The sequence below is a fragment of the Bos javanicus genome, chromosome 3, assembly GCF_032452875.1.
Source record: "Bos javanicus breed banteng chromosome 3, ARS-OSU_banteng_1.0, whole genome shotgun sequence".
NCBI lineage: Eukaryota > Metazoa > Chordata > Mammalia > Artiodactyla > Bovidae > Bos > Bos javanicus.
The window spans coordinates 32,369,928-32,383,161 of NC_083870.1; the positions used below are offsets into that span (position 1 = coordinate 32,369,928).

The window sequence follows — 13,234 nt, forward strand, 5'->3', positions numbered from 1 at the left end:
GTACTCCAGCGTTCTTGCCTGGGAAATCCCACAGACAGAAGGCTACAGTCCATGGGGTCACAAAGAGTAGGACATGACTGAGCAACTGAGCACATACATTCCAAAGAACAGGTGTAGAAGGTTCATAAAGTAGCACCTAAAGATGAACTTTTCTTAGGCACTGATTGCATAAGTTATATAAGACTAATTCTACAAAGAAAAAAGGTTTAAGAACAGCTAATACCGTCCAAGGATTTTTAGTGTTTACTTTTCAATAAATACATGCTTTGATGCCAGGCACTAAATGTCCACAGCATAGGAATCTAATTATGTTTAAATGGATGTCTATCAGCCCTGAGAACTGCCAAGAAAAAAAAAAAAAAACCCACCCTATTAAGCGAGTACTTTTCATGGTGATGGTCTCTGCCACCTTGTTAGGAGATGTTTTGTCCTTATTGAGCAGAGGAGGTGGTGGAGGAGTGCAGGTTGGAGGTCCATGAGTGGTTGTAGGGGAGGAGATCTGTTGACTTACTGATTAGCTATATACACATCTGGGTTAGATGCTCTCCGCTTGGAAGATATCCTTTATGACGACCTGGTAGTCAGATGATATAAAAGGCAAATCCAGGCTCTGCAAGACCAGTACTGACAACAACCATGGCAAAGCTTATTCTCCTCACAGGTGAGTCTGTAATTGTTGTGTGTGTTAGTTGCTCAGTCGTGTCCAACTCTTTGCAACCCACCAGGCTCCCCTGTTCATGGAATTCTCCAGGCAAGAATAATGGAGTGGGTTGCCATTTCCTTCTCCAGGGGATCTTCCCTACCGAGGGATTGAACTTGGGTCTCCTGCATTACAGGTGGATGCTTTACCACCTTAGCTACTAGGGAAACCTGAAGTAAAGGTCACTCAGTCATGTCGGACTATTTGTGACCCCATGAACTATACAGCTCATGGAATTCTCCAGGCCAGAATACTGGAGTAGATAGATAGCTGTTCCCTTCTCCAGGGGATCTTCCCAACCCTGGGATCAAACCCAGGTCTCCCACACTGCAGGTGAATTCTTTACCAGTTGAGCCACAAGGGGAGCCCAAGAATACTGGAGTGGGTAGCCTATCCCTTCTCCAGCAGATCTTCCCAACCCAGGAATTGAACTGGGGTTCCCTGCATTGCAGGTGGATTCTTTCTCAACTGAGCTATCAGAGATGTCCCTCTATAATTGGAGATGGAGTCTTATTCTTACCTGATTTCTTTTCTCTCTGGATCTGATAGGCATGAAGTAGTCTTTACACTTTTCTATTCTTCTTTCATCATTTCAAATTTCCAAGGGAATCCTGACATGCACAAATATGTCTGCTTCTAATTCTCTTATCTCAATTGACTATGGCAGCATTTCTATCTACATTGATGCTAGAAGCATGGTCCTAAAAGAAAGGCTAGTTTTCTTCCAATGCTTGTTTTACTCTCCCATCTCTTGTTGGGTTCTCTTTTATCTATTCATCTTCCTGCACCACCTCTTTTTAATTGGCATTATTTTTATTTACATGCTTGTGTTTTTGGTATTTTTCAGAGATGAAAATCAGTAGGAACTGAGATAAAGTTATGCTAGCTACCTTTGTTCTACTCTTTTCAGGATTATTCCTTTTTTATCCCTTACTGTCCTACTATGCTGTTGATATATTATAAAAATATCAGTTAGAAAGTCAATCATTTAAATGGGTTGATTCAGTACATGTTTAGAGCCCAGTTGTATCCATGGCTTTTTAGTTTACTCCAAACTTTTTATAGCTTCAGCTTGTCCAGATGAGATTTCTAACTCAATTTATAAAACAATCAGATCAAAAATGTTCCTTACACCCTGATGCCACCACCCCACCCAGAATGAGGATGAGAGGGCAGAGGTACAAGGTTCATGTTTATCTGACAGCTGATGCCCTCTCCTCATCCCAATATGGGAGGAAAGCTAGCACCTGCAGCATCCTCTGTCTGCCTCTATCCTTCCCCCCAGAACTGTGGCCGTAAAATCCCCAGGAGACAAGGGGGAGAAGATGAGGCTGATCCTGCCCCTTCCCTGTATTAGGTTCATTCCAGGACCCTGGCCACTGGCCTTAAGATAAAGGCTGGTCCTGTAGGAGGAAAATTATTCCTTAAATGAAAGCTGCTCAGTATCACAACTAACCCCCATGTGTTTTTCTGGCTTGGGACCCTGACTCCAGAACCGTGCCCTTCATTCCTACTCTGGGCTTTCATAGACTTGGCCTCAGTGCTGAGCTAAGTCCTCCAATTGTACAGGGTTCTGTCAGAATAGCCAGGCCTGGGCTGGTGAGGGAATATTCCTGGAACTCTCTCCCCTTACATTCCTATGAGTCTGAGATGGGTGGAGGTATGAACATGACAACCTTGGGCACCTGTGCCAGGAGGTGGCAGCTGTGCTTTTCCTGCGGTGATAAAAGTCTTATATAAGATTGAGCCCAGAGGCTGCCCAGGTGGCCAGTGTGTAGGCACGATGGGGAGGATGTTGTTCTGGGCCTGTGAGCCTTCCACTCTTTCTGCTCTTCTTCCTTCCCACACATCATGGGGTATCCCTGGGAATGCAGAGGAGGGTGGGCTTTTGTTTTAGTGAAGCTTCTACATGAGTTATTCCCCCATGCCTTGGACTCTGTGTAGAGGAACTTGGGATCCAGGCCTGAGAATGATGAAATGGGGTCCTGGAAAATACCACTGATAAATCCAAAAACTCCCAGGCCCTTGACATTCTGAAAGTCTCCTGGGTAGCACCGAGTCCTAACTGGGAAGCCCATCTAAGGATGCTTGTTTCTGAGTTTTGCTTCTTTGTTTGTTTCAGCCTTGGCTGTTCTGCTGCAGGTACAACTAGGTAAGGAGTAACACAACCTCCTATCCACACTCCAATTTTCCTGATAGTTACTCTTCTTTCCCTCCTTTCTTCTGACTCTGAATTTCCTCCACCTTTCATGATGTCAGGACTAGGGCCTGTTTTGTGATGTCGGGACTTGAGCTAGTTCCCAGCCTGTTTTGCTTGATCTCAGAAAGGCAGCAATGGGAGGGGGCCTATAGCTCACCTAATCCAGAATAATTCACTTTATAGATGGGAAAACTAAAGCAGAGAGGGCAGAAGTGATTTGTCCTTGATTGTTCAGAATCAGGACTTAAACCTATATTCTGATGCCAAGACTAGTAAAGTATTTATTACCTTTGTAGTTTCTACTCTTCTTTATTTTGTCTTTTTCCCCCTCAAATATCTTCACATTATTTCTAATAACTAGGCATTGGCTGTAGATGTGAACATGACTAAAATCCAGATATGGGGACTCAGGAGACTGGGAAGAGCATGAGCTTTGGAGCAAGACTGCCTGGAAGTAGTGTAGGCACAATCAGTATTTGCGGAATAAACGGATGAATGAATTGGAATTCATCTTAAACTTTCAGCCTTGAGTAGTCCCAAGTTTCATCTGAAAATGAGAATGTTTCCCCCATTAGGCTGTATGGGAATTAAAATTTGCATAAAGCCTCTAAATAAAATATCAGTCATATCATATGCAATCAACAAAAGATATTTGTTTTATTGGTAGTGAAATTGAGTAATCTTTGAAATTATGAATTATTTGAGGAGCATCATTAACCTTACCACTTGCTGCTATGATGGCAAATTTATTTTATTTTATGTGTTGACTTGAAATGATCTCAAACTTTCTGGGTCAAGAAATAAGCTTAGACCTTGCTGGGATTCTGTTGACAAAAGTGTCATGACTGTTTAGCCAGGTCTTCCATAGGCGAGGGAAAAGGGTACTGCAGTATCTACCAGGTATCTGCCATGTGACCTCGTAGGGACCCCTTCCCCTTGAGTTCATCAGCAAGTGACACAGACAGTGGAGCCCTCCACCACAATGACTGCCGCTTTCTCTTGCAGGTTCAGCCTATAAGCTAGTGTGCTACTTTACCAACTGGTCTCAGTATCGACCAGAACCAGCCAAGTTCTTCCCCAAGGATGTGGACCCATGTCTGTGCACACACCTGATATATGCTTTTGCCACCATGAATGACAACAAGATTGCTCCCTATGAATGGAATGATATTGATGTCCTGTATCCTGGGTTCCAAGCCCTGAAAGAACAGTCAGTAGGACTTGAATCCAAAGTGAATGGGAATCAATGAGGGAGAGTGGAGAGCCCAAGTTCTGTCCCCAGTTTATTCCCAAATATCATAAGATTCTGAAAGGCAGTCCTTTGCAGATTTCTGATGCATATGTGGTAACCTATGATGTAAAGACTAACGTGGGCAGATGGGAGGAGCACTTGCCATGGGAACTTTAGAGCTTGTACTTGGCTGTTGCCCATTTCCCAGAGACTCAAGAATGGGGATAGAAGAGTTGTTTTCTGCAATATATGTATTCTAAAACTCACAGAGCTTTCACTTAAATGTGCCTCTTGGTTTGTTTCTGCAGCAACAAAGATCTGGTCACTTTGCTGGTTGTTGGTGGCTGGAACTTTGGCACTCAGAAGTAAGTCTTTCCATGGCCAGAAAATGAGAGTGGAGGCAAAAGAAAGAAACCCTCAAGCTGGAGATGGAAAATAAGATACCAGTGGGGAGGTGAAAATGAATGTTCCGGGGAAAGAGGCCAGCTCTTAAGAAGAAACTGTCCGTGGATGGGAAAGGCTGACTGAAGCAGACCTGGAGAAATAGCAGTAGAATGGGGGAAATGATGGGGAAACACTCAAAAGACAGTGGACAATGGTGAGTGAGACGGACTGGCTTGGTGACGGAGAAGCACTTGGGCTGCCATAAGAGCATGAGCCCTGGGCTGGGTCATAGGCTCTTTTCTGGGGAAGTAGCGAGAAAGGAGGATTGGTAACCTCATAGGCTTTTTGACTCTGAGTTAGAAAAAAGAGATGATGAGGTTAGACTTGACTTATATGTTGAAAGTTGTCCAAGTCAGTGGTAAATGACTTTTTAAATTATGAAGTTGATGTCTTCCCATCTGCTGTGTGTGCTAAGTCACTTCAGTCATGTCCCACTCTTTGTGACCTTATGAACTGCAGCCTGCCAGGCTCTTCTGTCCATGGGATTCTCCAGGCAAGAACACTGGAGTGGGTTGCCATGCCCTTTTCCAGGGGATCTTCCTGACCCAGGATCAAACCCATACCTCATGTCTCCTGCACTGGTAGGCGGGTTCTTTACAACTAGCGCCACCTGGGAAGCCCAATGTCTTCCCATAATTATTTTAAAATTAGACAGCACAAAGTTATTTGACATGAAAAGTAACTTGCCCCTCTCTTCTTCCCTCCACAATTTTCCCGAGGTAGCCAGTCATGCTTAAAATGTTGGAGCAAAATGTAATGAGTGTTTTTATTCTCACTCTAATAGCCAAGTAAAACTTCTGGCAGTTACCTATCAGGTAACAAGCTAATTCTCACATATAGCATTTGATCAATATTTCTTTTACCTCAAGTCCACTCTGCCAGTAGAACTTTTTCTTATCTTGCTCACAAATCACTTAAATAAGAAAATCTTTGCAGGTCAATTCCCCCAAACTCCAGACAATATCTCCACCCTTCACTTTTTAGATTACCCAGTTTGTGCTAGTCATTTTTTTTTTAATTTTAAAAAAGTATAGCCACTGAATACCAGAATTAAAAACAAAAAGAAAAGAAAAAAGAAAAAGGAGATGAATTAGGGAGGTTGTGATCCAGTTTACAAAGGGTTTACCACAGGCTTTTTATAATCAGGAACTAACCAAGAGGGTTTGAATATATGTTAATAGACTATAAAATTATTGACTACGGCAGAGGCACTAATTTTTCTAGATATTAAGTTACCTTCAAATACAAGACTCACAATATATTCATATATTGGGGGCCAGAAATGCTTCATTAAATGTATTCACATTTTATAAATCACATCTTAATTTTGGAAACAGTAAATAGAAAAATAAACATCTTAGGATCAAAGAACTGTGGTGGCTAAACCACTGCCCCTGAAAGATCTCACTAATAAGTAAAATGCACATGTACCATTGATGCTATAAACAGAAAAATATTATTCATTGGGTATACTGAAGAAAATAAAATTTTAATTATAAACTTTTCTACTAATTACCATTAACAATTTGGATTCAGCTTAGCTGTAAAAATCCAACAGAAGTTATTATAAAATGCATAATAAAATTGATATTCAAGGGTGTAAGGAGGATTTAAGGATTGGTGATGTTAATATAGACAACCTCTCTGCTTAGATTCACCACCATGGTCTCCTCAGCTGCCAACCGAAAAATCTTCATCTGTTCTGTCATTGACTTCCTTCGTCAACATGAATTTGATGGCATTGACTTGGATATCGAATATCCAGGGTCCAGGGGAAGCCCACCTGAGGACAAACAGTGATTTACCATCCTGATTAAGGTGGGAACGAAGCACTAATTCCTGTGTCTTTTCATAGAGAGGCTAGTGACTTCATGGACTGTCTGTGAGAGTTGTGTTTCCCGGGGATAGCAAATGCTGCTGTCTTCAGAAGTACACTTATGAAGGTGTTTGGGAGTTGCAAGCAATAGAAACAGACTCTCTGGGCAGCTTAAATCAAAAAAGAATTTACTGGGAGGATATAGGTAGCTGAAGGAATCTGATGAAGAAATTCTTTTTTTATTATATGTTTCTGGTAACACAGCATTATAGTTCAACATCTGTGTACATTGCAGAGTGATCACAACCATAAATCCAGTTATTAGCCATCACTATGAAGCTGATGTCTTTCATCTGTTTTGTCCACCCCCCAACCCCCATCCTCTCTGGTAACCACCAATTCATTCTCTATATCTATGAATTTGCTTTTATTTGTTTGCTGTTTTTTTTTTTCTCCTCAGATTCCATATATGATTAATATAATACTGTATTTGTTTTTCTCCCTCTCACTCATTTCACTTAGCAAAATACCCTTACGTCTATCCATGTGGTTGCAAATGGCAGGATTTCATTCTTTTTTAAGGCTGAATAGAATTCCTATAACATCTTATGGATAGATCCAAATGAACTTCTAGGACAAACATGTGTGTGTGTGTGTGTGTGTGTGTGTGTATGCTAAGTCACTTCAGTTGTGGCCAACTCTGCCACCCTATGGACTGCTGCTTGCCAGGCTCTTCTGTCCATGGGATTCTCCAGGCAAGAATACTGGAGTGGGTTGCTATTTCCTTCTCCAGGGGATCTTCCTGACCCAGGGACTGAACTTGTGTCTCTTGTGTCTCCTCCATTGGCAGGTGGGTTTTTTTTTAACACTAGCGCCACCTGGGAAGCCCTGTCATCTCATATATAGGAAGAGAAACTAATACCCTCCTCCCAGGACTTAGTCCTCATCCCCTTTCTTTCTTTGTAGCTTAAGAATATGTAAGAATATGTTATGCCTCTTCCTACTGACCTATAAGGTTTCTGCAGAAAAATCTAATGATAGCCTTATGGGATTTCACTTTTAAGTAACAAATTATTTGTCCCTTTCTGCTTTCCTTAAAGCAGCAGATTCTTTCTTTTTCATTAAATTTTACCATTTGTATTACAATGTGTCTTAGAGCATGTCTCTTTGGGTTCATTTTATTTTGAATTCTCTAAGCATCTTGGACCTGGATGTCTATTTCCTTCCCCAGATTAGGAAGTCTTCAGTTGCTATTTCTTCAAATAATTTTATGTCCCTTTCTCTTCTACTTCTGGGACTGTATAATGGGAATGCTGTTCTACTTGATATTGTACCAAAGGTTCCTTAAAGTATCTTCACTTTTTAAAATCCTTTGTTCAACCTGCTGTTCTGTGTTAGTGAGTTCCGTTACTTTGTCTTTTGGCTCACTGATTTTTCTACCTCTTCCAATCTGTTGTTGAACACATATAGGGTATTTTGCAGTTCAGTTATAACTTCTGTTTAGTTTTAGTTTTTTTTTTTAATATTTTCTAGCTATTTGTTGATTTTGTCATTGTTTTCTTCCCTTCTCCTCCCAAGTTCAGTATCTTTATAATCATTTTGTTGAACTCTTTCTCAGGTAGATTGGTTATCTCCATTTCATTTCATTCTTTTTCTGAGATTTTGTCTTCTTCTCTTGACTGGAACATGTCTCCTCACTTTTTCCTAATTCTCTGTGTTTGTTTTGATGCATTAGGTAAAGCAGCTAAGTCTCCCAGTCTTGATGAGTGGCTTTGTGTGGGAGATATCCTGTGGGGTTCTCACCATAGGGAATAGATAATGAAGACAACCACTAAAATCCACCCTTTTTTCTCTCTCCAGGAAATGATACAGGCTTTTGAAGAAGAGGCTGAAGAAGCAGGAAAACCCAGACTTCTGATCACAGCAGCTGTGTCTGCTGGAAAAGAGACCACTGATGCAGGATATGAAATCGCAGAGATTGGAAAGTGAGTGTGATGAGCCCCCCAGGGCCTCCACATCCCAGAGCAGAGAATCCCTAAACATTTTAATAGAAAGCATTCCCAGTAGTTATGTAAACATAATGTTGAGAAGGATGGTACCATCAATTGCCAAAAATGGTTGAATATTTAGTGGTTCTGGGATAAGGTGGTGACCCCTTTATATTGTCACTATGGTAGGCTTTAGGGGAAAGAGAAATAAGATTTAAGATCTTGGAAAATCTTTATATGTAACAGCATATTTCACTGACAGTTTCTTTTGAAAAGCTGTAAAATCAAGAAAGCTATTATTGACAAAACAATAGGATAGCTTTCCACTTGCAGTTCCCATAATCCTAGAGACATGTGTTTCTGAGACATATACTCTAACAACTATATTTCCTTATCTTCTGCTCTGGGTTTTCCCTTAATCTTTCAAGGAAGTAAAGGAGACTTTCTGTCTAGCCTCACGGGAGTCACAGAAGGTAACCAGGAGACACCTAGGAAGCCACACTAATGGGATCATATGGATATCTACTTGACATCATGAATTTCCACGGCTATCATTTCTTGCTCTTAAATTGCCTATTAAAAAATGCTCCCGTATCATGATGGCTCAAATTCTCTTGTTCTAGGCTTCTTGATTTCATAAGCGTGATGACCTATGACTTCCATGGTGGCTGGGACCCATGTACAGGACACAACAGTCCTCTGCACGTGGGATCCAAGGATCAAGGCAACATGCGTTATTTCAACTGTGTAAGAAAGAAAACCCCTAGTCATATGCAGAGGAAAGACAGGGGAGAGATTAGGAGTGTTGGTTGTTGGACGGTTTTCTCTTTGTGGGACAATTAGCTAGACATTTTTCATCATGTGGGACCAACACTGGTGAGGAATAATGTCCGTGTTGCTTCTGCAGGAATATGCCATGAAGTACTGGAGAGACAATGGGGTCCCTTCAGAGAAGCTCATCATGGGGTTCCCCACCTATGGGAGGACCTTCCGGCTCAGCACTTCTGACACCTCAGTCTGTGCCCCAGTCTCTGGAGCAGGGTCATCTGGTCCTTACACACGTGAGGCTGGCTTCTGAGCTTACTATGAGGTAACCACCATGGCCAATTCAGGCTAAAATGCCCTGGGGAAAATTCTTCCACTCTTCAAGTCATCTTGCTATCCGTATGTTCTTGAGATCCTGTACCCTGGTGGCTCAAAGCTTGGAGCATATAGCCTGTGGAAAGGCAGGTTGATGGCTGAAGAACACTTTTCACTTAAAAAAAATCAATGAGAATTTCCTTTTGGGTTTAGAAGTATATGGGACCATCTTTTCTATAGCTCAAAACTATACTGAATTCTATTACATCCATGTAAATAGATGGAGAAGGATTTTAATAATTTAGCTCAGGGATGGCAAATAATTGGATCTTCTTTCAAATCTGATTTGATTGCATTTACTGAAATCTGAAGCTCTAATACTTGGGCCACCTGATGTGAAGAGCCAATTTACTGGAAAAGACCTTGATGATGGGTAAGATTGAAGACAAAATGAGAAGAGGGCTGGAAAGGCTGTGATGGTTAGATAGCCTCACTGACTAAATGGATATGAATTTGAGCAGACTCCAGGAGATAGTGGAGGACAGAGGAGCCTGGCGTGCTGCAAGCCATGGGGTTGCAAAGAGTCAGACATGACTAAGTGACTAAACAACAGCTATTCAAATCTTGTGTTAAAAATTCAGACCGATAGAATAGTTAGCAGTTTTTGCCAGGGACTCAAGTGTTTTCAGAAGAATGACCTTAGCACTCATGGTCATGCTTACCATTTCTCAACTAAACTGTGGTTATAGAATTGGAATTTCACTTCTTTGTACCTGGTTTCATAGAAATTTGTATCTTTGTTTTATGATATAAAGTTACTTTCTAGAGAAATATGTGAAATTAATGTAGGTATTTCACAATGCCACTTTTTCCATCCCTCTTCCATTTCTTACTATTTTCCCCCTCCTTCCTCGTGCAATACATGACATAATCTGTGACATGCTCAATGTTGCCTTCTTCCTTCACTTCATAGATCTGCACATTCCTAAGTGAAGCCACAAATGCCTGGATTGAAGACCAAAAGGTTCCATATGCTTATAAAGACACTGAGTGGGTTGGCTATGACAATATTAGGAGCTACAAATATAAGGTATGAGCAGTGTAAAAAAATGCAATTCTAGCTTCAAATCCTAAGTTCATCACGAGCCCATTTTACTAAGATCTGTGGCTTCAAAGTTATAAATATGTACAAAGTGGAATAAATCAACCTCATTGTGATTTACCTTTCCCTCAAGATAGAGCAAATGATATGATTAAATACAGATTTAATGATCCAGTGGACAGCATATATTACTATACACTAACATATAGTATAATATTCTAAGGTGGTTAAAATTTATTTCCCCAATTTTTGTCCAGAATTAATCTATACCAACTTCCATGAAATGATTATATAAGCCAGGCTTAAGACCAACATTTTCATGGACAATAATGAAAATATCCTTTAAATTTTTACTTAAATACTTTACAACCATTACCTAACTTGATTCTACACAATCCAGTGAAGTAAGAAATAGCCTCTCTGGTTTACAGATGTGTACACTGATGTTCATAGATGCTGTGACTAATCCAAGGTTTCATAGCTGGAAAATGCAAAGGCAGTAATGGAACATGTTGTCTGGCTCAGAGTCTAGGCTCTTTCCATAACACTGCATCTTTACTGAATCTTGGTCAGGAGAAGGTGGTCAAAATGGAGGAGAAAAAGAGCTGTATGGTGCAATGGTTAAGAATCTAGACTTTGGTGTCAGATATACCTGGTCCTCAAGCTCTGAAAGACAGGATGAGTTCCTACAAACTTGTGAAATTGAAAGATCAACCTAGTAGTTCCTGTAAAGATTAAGCAAGTGATGAAAGCTAAAATGAAATGTAGCTTACCCTAGAATACTAGTATTATTTAATAGTATATTAAATTAGCTATATATTAGCTAATTTAATATACTATTAATATACTATTATATTAATGCTATTAATATACTATATGTGTATGTATATACATAATAATTTATACGGAGAAGGCAATGACACCCCATTCCAGTACTCTTGCCTGGAAAATCCCATGGACAGAGGAGCCTGGCAGGCTGCAGTCCATGAGGTCGTGAAGAGTTGGACACGACTGAGCGACTTCACTTTCACTTTTCACTTTCATGCATTGGATAAGGAAATGGCAACCCACTCCAGTGTTCTTGCCTGGAGAATCCCAGGGATGGGGGAGCTTGGTGGGCTGCTGTCTATGGGGTTGCACAGAGTCGGACACGACTGAAGTGACTTAGCAGCAGCAGCAGCAAGAATTTATTAACTGGAGGAAAAAAACAAGAATGGAGCTGATATAGCCCATCAAACCTTGAATTCACAAAGTGCATATCACATCCTTTCATAAAAGATATATCAACAGGGTTTTAACCCACCTGCATTTTTCTCCCTAATATCACCTTGTCGCCCTGTACTCCACTGTTTGTTGTGTAGATGCCATTTGATTTTGGTTGCCAAATGCTCTCTTTGTCCACAGGTTGACTTTCTTAAGGAGAACAATTTTGGTGGGGCCATGGTTTGGGCCATCGACCTGGATGACTTCTTAGGCTCCTTCTGCAATGAGGGCAAATATCCACTCATACGCGAGCTGCAGTCACTCCTGGGCCTGTCCTCAGGTGGGTCACTACTGAGTTTACCACATTGTTCTAAAGATGATGCAGGTCAAGCTGCAAGAATGGCAACTGCAGAGGGACAAGAGTGCACGAGGCAGCCACAGACATCTAGACCCTCACATGTGAAAAAGGGACAGGTTTATAGGAAGAAGCTTTTTAGAAATGCATTCTTCAATCAAAGAGGCCAGTCTAAGTTCAGTAGCTATGTGGGTAAGGTTTTGAATATACCTTATACTCAGAGATGGACTTTTCTTCTCAGGAAAACTTTGTCTGGGAGGAAGAATCAGATACCTTCAAAGTGAGTCTGATGTATGTGCTAACATTTTCTCTAAAGTAAACTGCATCTCTCTCAATTCTGTGCACCATATCCTAATTTAGAAATAGGCAGGGTGGCTTAGCCACTTCCCACCTGCCTTAAAGGCAGATATTATCTTTGGCTGCTAGTGGTGAGGGTTGGAGGTAGGTCTTGAAGAAGAACAGGGATAAAGACTCACATTGCTGACTCAGTAGTGTGTGACATTTATGTTCCTTGGCTAAGCATCTCTGGAGAAGGCCTAAAGGTGGAGGCAGAGGTAAAGAAGTGGAAGATATAGGGTTCCCTATGTCTCTGCTTTCAGGAAATTCACAGAATCATTGTTTGTTTGTTTTTACTGTAAAACCTGTTAAAAGATAATTACCAAAAGATGGGTTCAGGACTTCCCTGTTTGTCCAGTGGTTAAGAATCTGCCTGCCAATCCAGGGAACTCGGGTTTAATCCCTGGTCTGGGAAGATCCCACATGCTGCAGGACAACTAAGCCCATATGCCACAACTACTGAAACCCACACACTCTACAACCTGTGCCCGGCAACAAGAGAAGCCCGCTGCAATGAGAAGACAGAGCAGCCCGACTAGAGAGTAGCCCTGCTCGCCACGACTAGAGAAAACCTACACATAACAACAAAGACTCATACAGCCTAAAGAAACAAATATATAAAATTAATTTTTAAAAAAGATGGGCTCAAATTACAGAATGAGGGAGTAAGAGGCAGCAAATTGTGGTGGTGGAGAATGTTCTAGCAATAGAGTAAAATGAAAAATAAAATGTCTGAATTGCTAGAGGGAGAAAAAAAAAAAACCAGCAAAAGGGCAATG

General features: G+C 41.0%; 1 pseudogene; it reads left to right on the forward strand.

Moving 5' to 3' along the window:
- The first annotated feature begins 675 nt into the window (after window positions 1–675).
- Window positions 676–13,226, forward strand: LOC133244117 (acidic mammalian chitinase-like; annotated as a pseudogene).
- Window positions 13,227–13,234: the final 8 nt, after the last annotated feature.